An 11771-nucleotide genomic window follows, 5' to 3' on the forward strand; every position below is an offset into this window, starting at 1 on the left:
TTAAAGGAGGCATTGTTTCTATGTTTATCAGACTTATTGAAGGAGGTGTGGTTTCTATGTTTATCACGTTCTATTGGAGGAGGTGTGACTTCTGTGTCTGTCAGGCAAATTAGAGGGCACACTCCAATTTATTATGGACTATACTACAATATTAGGTGATTTTCACAAGTATATCAGGTTAGAATGTGTGGGATTCATCAGTGGCCATTGTGTACAGCTGCGTATACACACTTATGATAAAATACCAGTTTTCTTGGGTGCACTGCTGGTTCTTATGCACAAATAGAGAACTACACACAGTTTGATAAATGAGACCCCTGGTCTTGAGGTAGCCATGCGCCTTTAACTCCCTTTAATGAGTTTGCAGTAGAACTGCAGTCATCAACTTGATCCACTTATATCTGGAATATACAGGAAGAGAGTTTTGTAGAAATACCAGGAAATACCAGTCCACCAGTCTGCTTTTTAAATAATTCAATGCTGACTTCACATCAGAAGTGAATGTAATTCCCAGTTGCATCACATTTCACTTTCATCAGTGAGTCGGAATCGTGCCATACTAAAATACAAACACTGAAATCACAGCCCTAAGCCATACTTTGAGGCCTGGTGGTAATTGGAGAAAATCTGTGAAGGCATCATTTTCCACACGGTCTACAGTCCATCTGGACCAAATGTTGCCCCAAATTAATCAACATCTATGAATAAAAATTTAGGTTTTAAGTCCAGCGATCAGGTCTATATTTTCAAAAGAAATATTGATACTGGCGCGTCCAAGTTCAGTCCTTCACTGAAATAGGCGTGTCGATTTGTTTAACCGTGTGTCAGTCGTACTTGGCTTGTGTTTATTGGTTTAAGTTTTAACAACGGGAGGGAACGCAGATGCAGTCACCTGGGCTTTTGATGATAGCTAGTTAAGACTCAGAACGTCGGATAACTTGAACAGAAAACTTGATAGTGGATCGCAGAACGGGCTAAACCTCTGGAGGGTGGATTTTATTCAGGTGGATTTTTCAAGGACTTGACGTAACTTTTTTAAAACCCGAGCGTCGTACCCTTGTGTTCTACACTGCCGCTTGAAATGTTGTGAATCCTTTCGAAGTTTCTGCAACTATATTTGTTAAATATGACCTAAAACATCATCTGATTTTCACACAAGCCCTAGAAGTAGACAAAGAGAACCCAGTTAAACAAATGAGACTAAAATATTCTACTCGGTCATTTATTTATTGAGGAAAATGATCCAGTATTACATATCTGTGAGTGACAAAAGTAGAAAAAGAACCTCTAAAATTAGCAGTTTAATCTGAAGGTGAAATTACAGGCAGGTGTTTTCAATCAGTGGGACGACGATCAAGTGTGACTGAGCGCCCTGTTTGATTTAAATAACAGGCATCTATCAGAGTCTGATCTTCACAACACGTCTGTGAAAGTGCATCATTGCATGAGCATTGGAGAGTTCTGAGGACCTCAGAAAAAGAGCTGTTGACGCTCATCAGGCTGGAAAAGGTTACAAAACCATCTCTAAAGGGTTTGGACTCCACCCAATTCACAGTCAGAGACATTGTGGAGGAAACAAATGGAGGAAATTCAAGACCGTTTGTTATCCTCTCCAGGAGTGGAGACCAACAAAGATCACTCCAAGAGCAAGACGTGTAATAGTATGTGAAATCATAAAGGAAATCAGGGTAACTTCTAAGCAACTAAACGCCTCTCTCACATTGGTTAACGTTAATGTTCATGAGTCCACCATCAGGAGAACACTGAACAACAGTAGTGTGCAAGGCAGGGTTACAATGAGAATGTCACCGCTTTCCAAAAAGAACATTGCTGCTCATCTGCAGTTTGCTAAACAAATTACATGGACAAGCCAGAAAGCTAATAGAAAAATCTTTTGTGGACAGATGAGACCAAAACAGAACTTTTTGGGTTAAGTGAGTAGTGTTATGCTTGGAGAAGGGAAAACACTGCATTCCAGTATAAGAACCTTACCCCATCTGTGAAACATGGTGGTGGTAGTATGGTGGTTTGGGACTGTTTTGCTGCATCTAGGCCGGGGCGGCTTGCCAACATTGATGGAGCAATGAATTCTGAGGTACATTCCAGCGAATTCTAAAGGAAAATGTCAGGACATCTGTCTGTGAACTGAATCTCAACAGCAAAAAGTGTCAAAAGTTTAAACACAACACAGGTTTATCCAAAAAAAAAAAAAAAAAAAATCTTTGTTAAATATAGGTGTGCAACAATTATTGGCACCCCTATGAATTCATATAGGAAAAATATATTTGAAGTATATTCCCAATGATATTTTAAAATAATAATAATAATAATTTCACTCCAGGAGTATAAACATGAGGTTACACATGGGCCAGATTTCCTTGGGTATTCATAACGATGGGTAAGAGCGAGGAATGTAGCTGTGATGTGCAGCAAAAGGTTGTTGAGCTTCACACAATGGGGCGTGTCTATAAGAAAATAGCACAAGCGTTGAAAATGTCCATTTCCACCATCAGGGCAATGGTTAAGAAGTTCCAGTCAACTGGAAATGTTATGAATCGAGCTGGAATTGGACGTGTGTCTATATCGTCTCAACGCACTGTGAAGAGGACGGTTCGAGTGGACAAAAAATCTCCAAGGATCACAGCTGGAGAATTGCAGAAGTTAGTTGTGTCTTGGAGTCAGAAAGTCTCCAAAACTACAATCTGAAGTCACCGACATCACCACAAGTTGTTTGGAAGGGATTCAATAAAAAAGCCTCTACTCTCATCCAAAAACACACTCGAGCGTCTTCAATGTGCAGACACTACTGGAACTTCAAATGGGATCGGGTTCTACGGTCAGATGAAACCAGAATAGAGTAATGGCAATTTTGCTAATGAGCACCAGAGGAGGTTTTGGAGCAAACAGAGAGGTAGCCGTATGGAAAAGTACCTCAGTTAAAAGTACCACGGTTAAATATGGTGGTGGATCTTTAATGTTTGGGGCTGTTTTTCTGCCAGAGGACCTGGACATTTTGTTAGGATATATGACATCATGGACTCTATCAAATATCAACAGATATTAAATGAAAACCTGACTGCCTCTGACAGAACGCTTCAAATGGGCCGTGGTTGGACCTTCCAGAAGGACAATGATCCAAAACATACATCAAAATCAACACAAAAATGGTTTACTGACCACAAAATCAAGGTCCTGCCATGACCATCCCAGTCCCCTGACCTGAACCCCATAGAAAACCTGTGTGGTGAACTGAAGAGGAGAGTCCACCAGCGTGGACCTCGTAATGTGAAGGATCTGGAGAGATTCTGTACGGAGGAACGCTCTCAGATCCCTCGCCATGTATTCTCCAACCTCATCAGTGTTATAGGAGAAGATTCAGAGCTGTTATCTTGGCAAATGGAAGTAGCACAAAGTATTGACTAAAAGGGTGCCAATAATTGCTGCACACCTATATTTAACAAAGTTTTTTTTTTTTGATAAACCTGTGTTGTGTTTGCATTTGTTTGCTATTCATGAGAACAGAGTATTTTTTGTGAATTTTTTTAAACAAAAAGAGCGAAAGGTTCAACAATGAAGACCGTTTTTCACAGCCTCTTTGCTCATATTTACCGAGGGTGCCAATATCAGTGGAGGGCGCTGTAATTACTCATAACTGATCATGGAAATTAGATTCAATTAAAGTGTGAGAGTGGTGGAGTAGTTGCTATTATATAATGAATTGTCTGCTAATACCATGTTATCATGATAATACGTATAGTAGTTATTATTTCAGTCTTGATTTTTGTTGTTGTTGTAGATTCATAACATAGTGTATGATATACTCGGCCCCAGCGTTGGTTTAAGGGCTCACCACCAAGTTTCCCCTGAAAGCAAATCTTTTTTGAGCGTACTTTGAGATTTATTTTTAGCTGTTTTCCGGCCGATCGCTCTTACCGAGCGTATGCGTATAATTATTGTATTCGTGTTGTGCATGTAACATCCTGGAACAGTGCGTAATCGCAGCTGAGTGTATCGTGCAAGCCAATGAAAGCGAGCACACGTCTGAGCAGTGCACTGAAGGCATTGAAGGTTTTGCTTTTCAGAGTGGTATGTTGTCTACCTAAACAAAAATACCCTTTGTGCGTTCCATTATGTCTGTGTATGTTTCAGTGCGGTTCTGCAGATCAGGGCTCGCATAGTGGTAGGCTCTCCTACACAACATGCACTATGCATGTTACCAACAGCCAACCACTCACACGCACACGCACATGCACACACCTGCCCCTCCCCCTTGTCTCCATGCAGTTTCTGGCAGACCCCCATCCTACTGCCTTCCCTCTCTCTCTCTTCTCTAAACTGAATAGAAAACAGTGGCAGCTGCAAATGGAGGGGCCGGAGAGTGTGTGTGTGTGAGGGGGGGACATTACAGAGAAGCAAGGTGATTTGCTGTTGTTGTTGTTTGTTTGTTGGTTTGTTCATGTTCTGCCTGTTAAACCAGTGACCATTTAATAAATATATACAATTATTCCGTGCAAATGCAACATGGCGGATCACAATAACACGGATCCATCGAAACGTTCTGCTTTAACGCCTGCGGTGTTTTGGCAGCGGACGCTCGATCGGGGACATCTTCCCCTTCCATTCGCTTTCCCCTCCTCTTTCATACCTATCAAAGCTTCTCTTACTGTTGCTATGGGGATAGAACTCAACTCTGACTGTTCTTCCGATGAGTCAGGCCTCTCCATTAATGACAACCATCATAGGGCCACCGGTGTGCAGATATTATTCGGCACAGCAGTGACACTTATGCTGTTTTCCATGTGAAGTTGCTTTTTCTTTTCTCCACCTCTCATGTCGAACATCCACAGGTGGGAAATGATTTGCATTTCATGGTATTTGGTAGACGCCCTTATCCAGAACGACTTACATTTATCTCATTCATACATCTGAGCAATTGAAGGTTAACTGCCTTGCCCAAGGGCCCAACAGTGGTAGCTTGGCAGTGCTGGGGCTTGAGCTCCTGACCTTCTGATCAGTAACCCAGAGCCTTCAACCACTGAGCCACGATACCTGCTTATTACCAGTGAGCAAGGCACCGTTCCCTGTTTGCAGCACGAGGTCAAAGCAACATGGCTGCTCACACTGAGAAGAGTGTAAAGTATCCCTTCTCTACTTCTCAATGAGTTTATTAGCAGAATTGGCTTTACCTCTTTTCAGAAGGTCCAGTGTCAGAGTATTGTAACCACCAGAGGTACAGCTGTGGTTAAGTAGTGTTAAGTACTATTTACATAATATTCCTTTTTGGCCACGTAGTTCATGTGAAATACACAATCAGTAACCGGAGACTCAAACCCGGGAGCCTGTAGCTAAGAGGCAGCAGTACTACCTGTTGCACCATTAATACTTAATTGTTTGGCTGTCAAAAACCCTGTTCGCGTGTGAATGTGGTGACGTGCCTACACACCTCTGTTTATCAGTTTGGGTGGTGCAGTGGTCTGAGTGAGTTTTCACAAATGTAATGTCAGGACTGTGGTTCAAGGCCAGCCTTAGGTAGGCAAGATTTTTATATATATGTGTCAGACTTGTTGTGTAAGTGATGCAAGGGAAAAGTTAAAGCCCCTGTGGAACAGTTGTTAGTTGAAGGCACTGGCAGCTCAGAAGGCTGAAGATGAGTCCATCCTGTCCCTGCTTGAAGCACACAGGTTTGAGGCTTGGCTTGGGTAAGGTGAAAGTGCAGGAACCAGGTTGGGATCTGGCAGAGAAAGAGAGAGAAAAGCCAGTCTGTCCCACCTGGGGTTTGTGGACAGGTGAAAACAGGGGTTATGCTGCAGTGGACCATTTATATATATATGCACATATGTGTGTGTATATATCTATATACAAGTATATATTTATATTTTGTGTGTATATATATATATATATATATATATATATATATATATATATATATATATGTACTTGAGTGTGAATATGTTTTTAGATATATTAGTTATTTATACACACAAGCATGTGTTTATTTGGTTACACTAGACAACTGCATGCTACACCACTGTGTCTACTTTGCCATACTACACAACAGCTTGCTATACTCATGTCTACTTCTCTAAAGTACTGCTCACCTTACTATAGGCCTACAGCGTGACCCGAGGCCAGGCTCCCACGCCACGCCACACCGCTCTCACACTCACCAAAGTTAGAGTTACTCATATGGCTAATGCTAATGCTACATGCTATTGCCAGCTCACTATAGTAGAACAGTACCAATAGCCACTCAGGTCTGTAACTGTAAACATGTGGTTAATGTAGCTTTTTTATGAGCTTTGCCTGCTCTGACAGAGAAAACAAAAGACATACTTTTGAGGCGTGCATGTTCGTTTGTTTGTTTGCCCACTCGCCACATCGATCATGTTGAATTGGGAATTGAATTCAATTCAGTTTACTCTGTATAGCACTTTTAACAATCTCCCTAAGATGATATAAGGAAGAAATCTTGAGAGGAACCAGACTCAGAAGTCATCAGACTCACAAACTCATCTGAGTAACAACGGATAGTGGGAAAGTAAAAGAAAGTTCGTTATGGTTTTATATGAAGTCTGTTTGTTGATCTAGTCCACTGTTCACTAAAGGAGACCTGAGTGTAAAACTGTATGTGGTAATTGCAGTCCCGAGGCCATCGCAGCAGCTGTAGTCCCAGCGACCACAGCGAGAACGTCCATGTGGAATTGAAGTTAAAAACCATTTCTATGGTACTTCAAGTGGTACCGTCCTCAGCAATCTCCAGGCTGCACTAATTGGGGTCGTCCTCAGTGGCAGAATATAGCCTCCAGTTGATGAGAGCTCCATCCAGAGTCAGGGCATCAGGACGGATCAGGCATAAAGGGTCAATGTCTCTGGCATCTGCATAAAATCATATGTGGCTCGACAGAAGGAGAGAGGGAGGTAATGAGAGGGGGATTTCATTCATCAATTTGCAAATTACCATTTACAAGGTACCACCAACGCAGCATAATACCTGCCTGCTTTTGGTAAGACCAAAGCAAAAACAAAAAGGGGGCAAAAAAGTAAGATCATGTGCAGACCGAAGACTGTACAGAGTAACAGGAAAGACTCAGCGACGTCAGGACACGGATGAGTATAAACACATGTAATGAGGGGTAAACTAGGAACAGGTTCCTAGTTCCAATGACAAGACAAAAAAAAAAAAAAAGTAGTAAAAACTAAAACAAAAGCACATCCCTCCATCTGTTTTGTTCTCACTCTCTCAGCCCACTCTCAATGTCTCTTCCTTTGCATCTCTCTTCCTTTCTGTAGGTGCAGCCCAAAACTATAGTCAATTCTTCCAACAGGCCGGAGTCAAAACCAAGAAACACAGGGCTAGGAAGCTAGATAGCTAGGAAGCTAGATAGCTAGGAAGCTAGATAGCTAGGAAGCTAGATAGCTAGGAAGCTAGATAGCTAGGAAGCTAGATAGCTAGGAAGCTAGATAGCTAGGTAGCCAGATAGCTAGGAAGCCAGATAGCTAGGAAGCCAGATAGCTAGGAAGCCAGATAGCTAGGAAGCCAGATAGCTAGGAAGCCAGATAGCTAGGAAGCTAGGGCTCAGAAACACACGTCTATAGGACGAGACGTCACAGTGAGACAGACAAACATGAGCTTCCCGAGTTATCAAGAGCTAAACTGAAAAGAGATGGAAACAAATAGGATGAAATGCACATGATAAGATGTAGGCAGAGACAGGACCGGGAAGTCAAAACAAGCAAGGTCACGATAAGAGAACGGGATAATGCTGCGTTCTACCCAGGCATTTAGGGCCACTGTTGAAAAGAATAAAAATACAAGAGAATACATTCCGAGAAAGGAGAAACGTCTCAACATTTCGAGAATTCACCCTACAGGGTGTACCCCGCCTTGTGCCCGATGCTCCCTGGGATAGGCTCCAGGTTCCCTGTGACCCTGAAAAGGATAAGCGGTATAGAAGATGGATGGATTTTGAGAATTCTCAGTAATTCAAGAGCTGTAATGTTGCAGATGAACCTTGAAGGTAACCACTGCCTGAGATGGTGAATCTACCAAAAACTTACGCATAGTCCCACTTACGCATCGTTCACCTTAATGGTTTTCCACTATCCACTATAAAATATAATATTCAGTATAATATCCAGTCTAAGTATGTAACTAAGACAGTATATGAGCTACTGTATATTTCACCTTATATTTAACTTTTCAAACATAAATGGCCATCTTGTGTTTTTAACAAGGCTCATGAATCATTTTATATATGTATTATTTATGTCTGACCAAAACATGCTCTCTGCCATGCCTGTTTGTTTTTTTTTGTTTTTTTTTAAAATCCTGGGATATATAAAATCCCCGTTCCTGAGAGCGTACATAATTTGCTTCACAACCGGAAACAGTGAAAAAAAAAATCACTGCTACAGTCTTGTATATGCACTGAAAAATACTGGAGTGAAAATTACTCAAGAAAAGTAAACTTCCACGATTTTTTTTTTTTTTAACTAAGTTTATTTCAAATAAGGTTTAAATTTGACCGAGGATCATTCTGCTAAAAAAAAATTCAAATGAAAAAAGTGACAATTTTCTTGTTTCATAAGTACATTTTAATCAAGTTTGAGTTAAATGAACTGCATACATTTCAACACTGTAAAAAGTACACATCATCTGCACATTTTTATTGCTGCTTAATGGGTTCAACCAGAAACAGCACACCAATGAGTATAAGTGCAGTCACATCAGCCTTCATAAACACTGAACTGGCAAGAACCCAAGATGACTTGGGACTTGTCTGAGAAGCACAAGGAGGGTGAGCCTCAGGTTTAAAGCTGACACAAAACAATAAATATTGAAAACAACCCATCCATAACACTCAAAATGAATGCAGATTAAAGTTCTGTGAACGCATATGCAAATCGAATTCAAAAACCACACCCCCACTTTAACATGCAGTCGGTTCAAGTAAACATTACTTCTTTTTTTTTTTTTTCTTCTAGTTTTGTAAGCACTTGCAAAATAATAGTAAATTTAACCCAGTAAGTCAAATATACACTTTGTGTGGATGCCACATCCATCCATCCATACATACATCCATATATTTTCTATACCTGGAGCCTATCCCAGGGAGCATGGGGCACAAGGCGGGGTACACCCTGGACAGGGTGCCAGTCCATCGCAGGGCACAATCACATACACACTCACACACCCATTCATACACTACGGACACTTTAGACACACCAATCAGCCTACTTATCAGCATGTCTTTGGACTGGGGGAGGAAACCGGAGTACCCGGAGGAAACCCCCGCGGCACGGGGAGAACATTCAAACTCCGCACACACAAGGCAGTGGCGGGAATCGAACCCCCGACCAAGGAGGTGTGAGGCGAACGTATAGACGTACAGTATGTCGAGTTATTGGATATTTTGATCATTTTGAAAGAATATTGTAGAGTGGGTCCTAAACCTAAACTGTCAATAGAGAAAACAAAACTAAAGCACAGCCTAAACGAGGCAATCTGACTTTGTGTAAAGTGAAAACATCCTGACTGCTCTGTGGGTTTTATTTATTTTTAAAAATGATTATTTAGCATTATTTAGCATTATTTAACACAGGAGAGCTTAGTGGTTTGCACGCTTGCCTCACACCTCCAGGGTAGAGGGCTCGATTCCCGCCTCTGCCCTCCGTGCACAGACCCTCACTGCGCTCACCTTACAAGGTCGCAGGTGAGCCTGGAGCCTATCCGAGGCGACGCTCTGGACAGGATGCCAACCCACCGAAGGGCACAATCACACACATTACAGACAATTTGGAAATGCCAACCAGCGAGCTCCATGCACAGAGGGCGGAGGCGGGATTCGAACCCCCAACCCAAGAGGTGCTAACTGCAAACCACTGCATCAAGCCATGATGAAAATATTTGTAAGAAAGAAATTTCTTTACAGATGAGGCGCCAGTGTTATGTCAGTGATGATTAGTTTGCTCAACTAAAGTTAGTTTAGATGGGACCTCCCTGCCCCACAGAGTTTTACGTTTTCCCCATGCACTGGATCCTTATGATCAGCTAATTATTAAGCCCTTAACGAGTTGGACCAGGTGTGTTGAGGGTAGGGAGAACTTCAAACTGTGCAAGTCTGGGGGTCTGGGACAGGAGTTAGGGACTAAGGTCTAAAAATAATTGTATTATTTGACTTTTTGATATGCTGTCTGTTTGTGCCGGGGCCCTGACTTTTAGACCAGACTAAATATTTCTGTTCTCTTGTTGAAAATTGATGCACATAGTTTATTCAAGTTCATTCCTGTCATGAACCGCTCTTGGCCGTGATGCAGGTTCTTTCAGAGTATTGGGGAAACATTTTTCCAACAGACTGGTGAACTGGCATGGCATTTTTGCGCCATCTAGCGGTACGAATAATGAAATGTCACAGAGGGTGGTAAAACACAAAGAGTGACTAACTTATTATGAACCTTATTGATGTTTGTGGGTAAGATTCATTTGACCCTTCTTCGCAGCTACTCACCCATTAACAACTTATTTTACTGTAATGGTAAATGGTCTGCACTTATATAGCGCTTTTTTAACCTTAGCGATTTACACTGGTTCTCATTCACACACACACACCCCAATGGTAGCAGAGCTCTCATGCAACGCGATAACTTGGGGTTTCAGTGTCTAGCCCAAGGACACTTCGGTATGTGGAGTCATGTGGGCCGGGAATCAAACCGCCAACCCTACGATTAATGAACAACCCGCTCTACCACCATACTGTCCATAATGATCTTATTTACCTTACAGTAGGACACTTCCTGCTGCATCTTTATACAGTGTACTCATCAACACCACCATGGTCAATTTTCTTTTGGCCAAGTTTATAGGATGTGAAAAAATGTTCACAGGTGATGTCGTGTCCCCTCAGACCTTGTGTCATATCTAAAACCACTCACATTCCATGTTTTCTTTCAGATGTTCCACCAGCTGGATTCCACGTGCATACCTGTGTATTCCAGGCATAACTGGATGAGGTGTCACATGCCACCCATATTTTCAGTAAGCATTTCCCTGAATTGGATGGCATTTATCGCCTGAAGGAACAACAACAGAACTCCACCCATTTGACTCACATGCGAATGCGGGTGAGTGTGTCAAACCTTATAAAATTTCACACTCTGACACGTTCTCAATTGCCTTTCTGAACTACAGGGTCTAATGTGACCCTGAACAGTATCTCTGCACCCGAATGGTGTAGAGACTTTATAGAAACCTCAAATTAGTCATCTTCATTTTTCACACGTTCATATATAATCATTGTTTTCAAAGGAAGTTATGATGTTTCATGAAAAGAAAAGGAAATATATATATATATATATATATATATATATATATATATATATATATATATATATATATATATATATATACACATATATATATGATGTAATGGTATTTCAGAGACATTGAGAAGTTATTAACTCATGGCTGTAATCACAGTGCTGAAAGTTGTAGGCACTACTGTTATTTAAAAAAAATAATTAAATAATAATAATCCATCCATCCATTTTCTGTACCACTTATCCGACATGGGGACGATGGAAGCCTGGAGCCTATCCCAGGGGACTCGGGGCACAAGGTGGGGGACACCCTGGACTGGGTGCCAATCCATTGCAGGGCAAAATGGCACACACACTCCGGACAATTTAGAGATGCCAGTCAGCCTATAAGGCATGTCTTTGGACTGGTGGAGGAAACCGGAGTACCTGGGGGAGCCCCCGGAGGCACAGGGAGA

Source organism: Ictalurus punctatus, chromosome 1, assembly GCF_001660625.3.
Source record: "Ictalurus punctatus breed USDA103 chromosome 1, Coco_2.0, whole genome shotgun sequence".
NCBI lineage: Eukaryota > Metazoa > Chordata > Actinopteri > Siluriformes > Ictaluridae > Ictalurus > Ictalurus punctatus.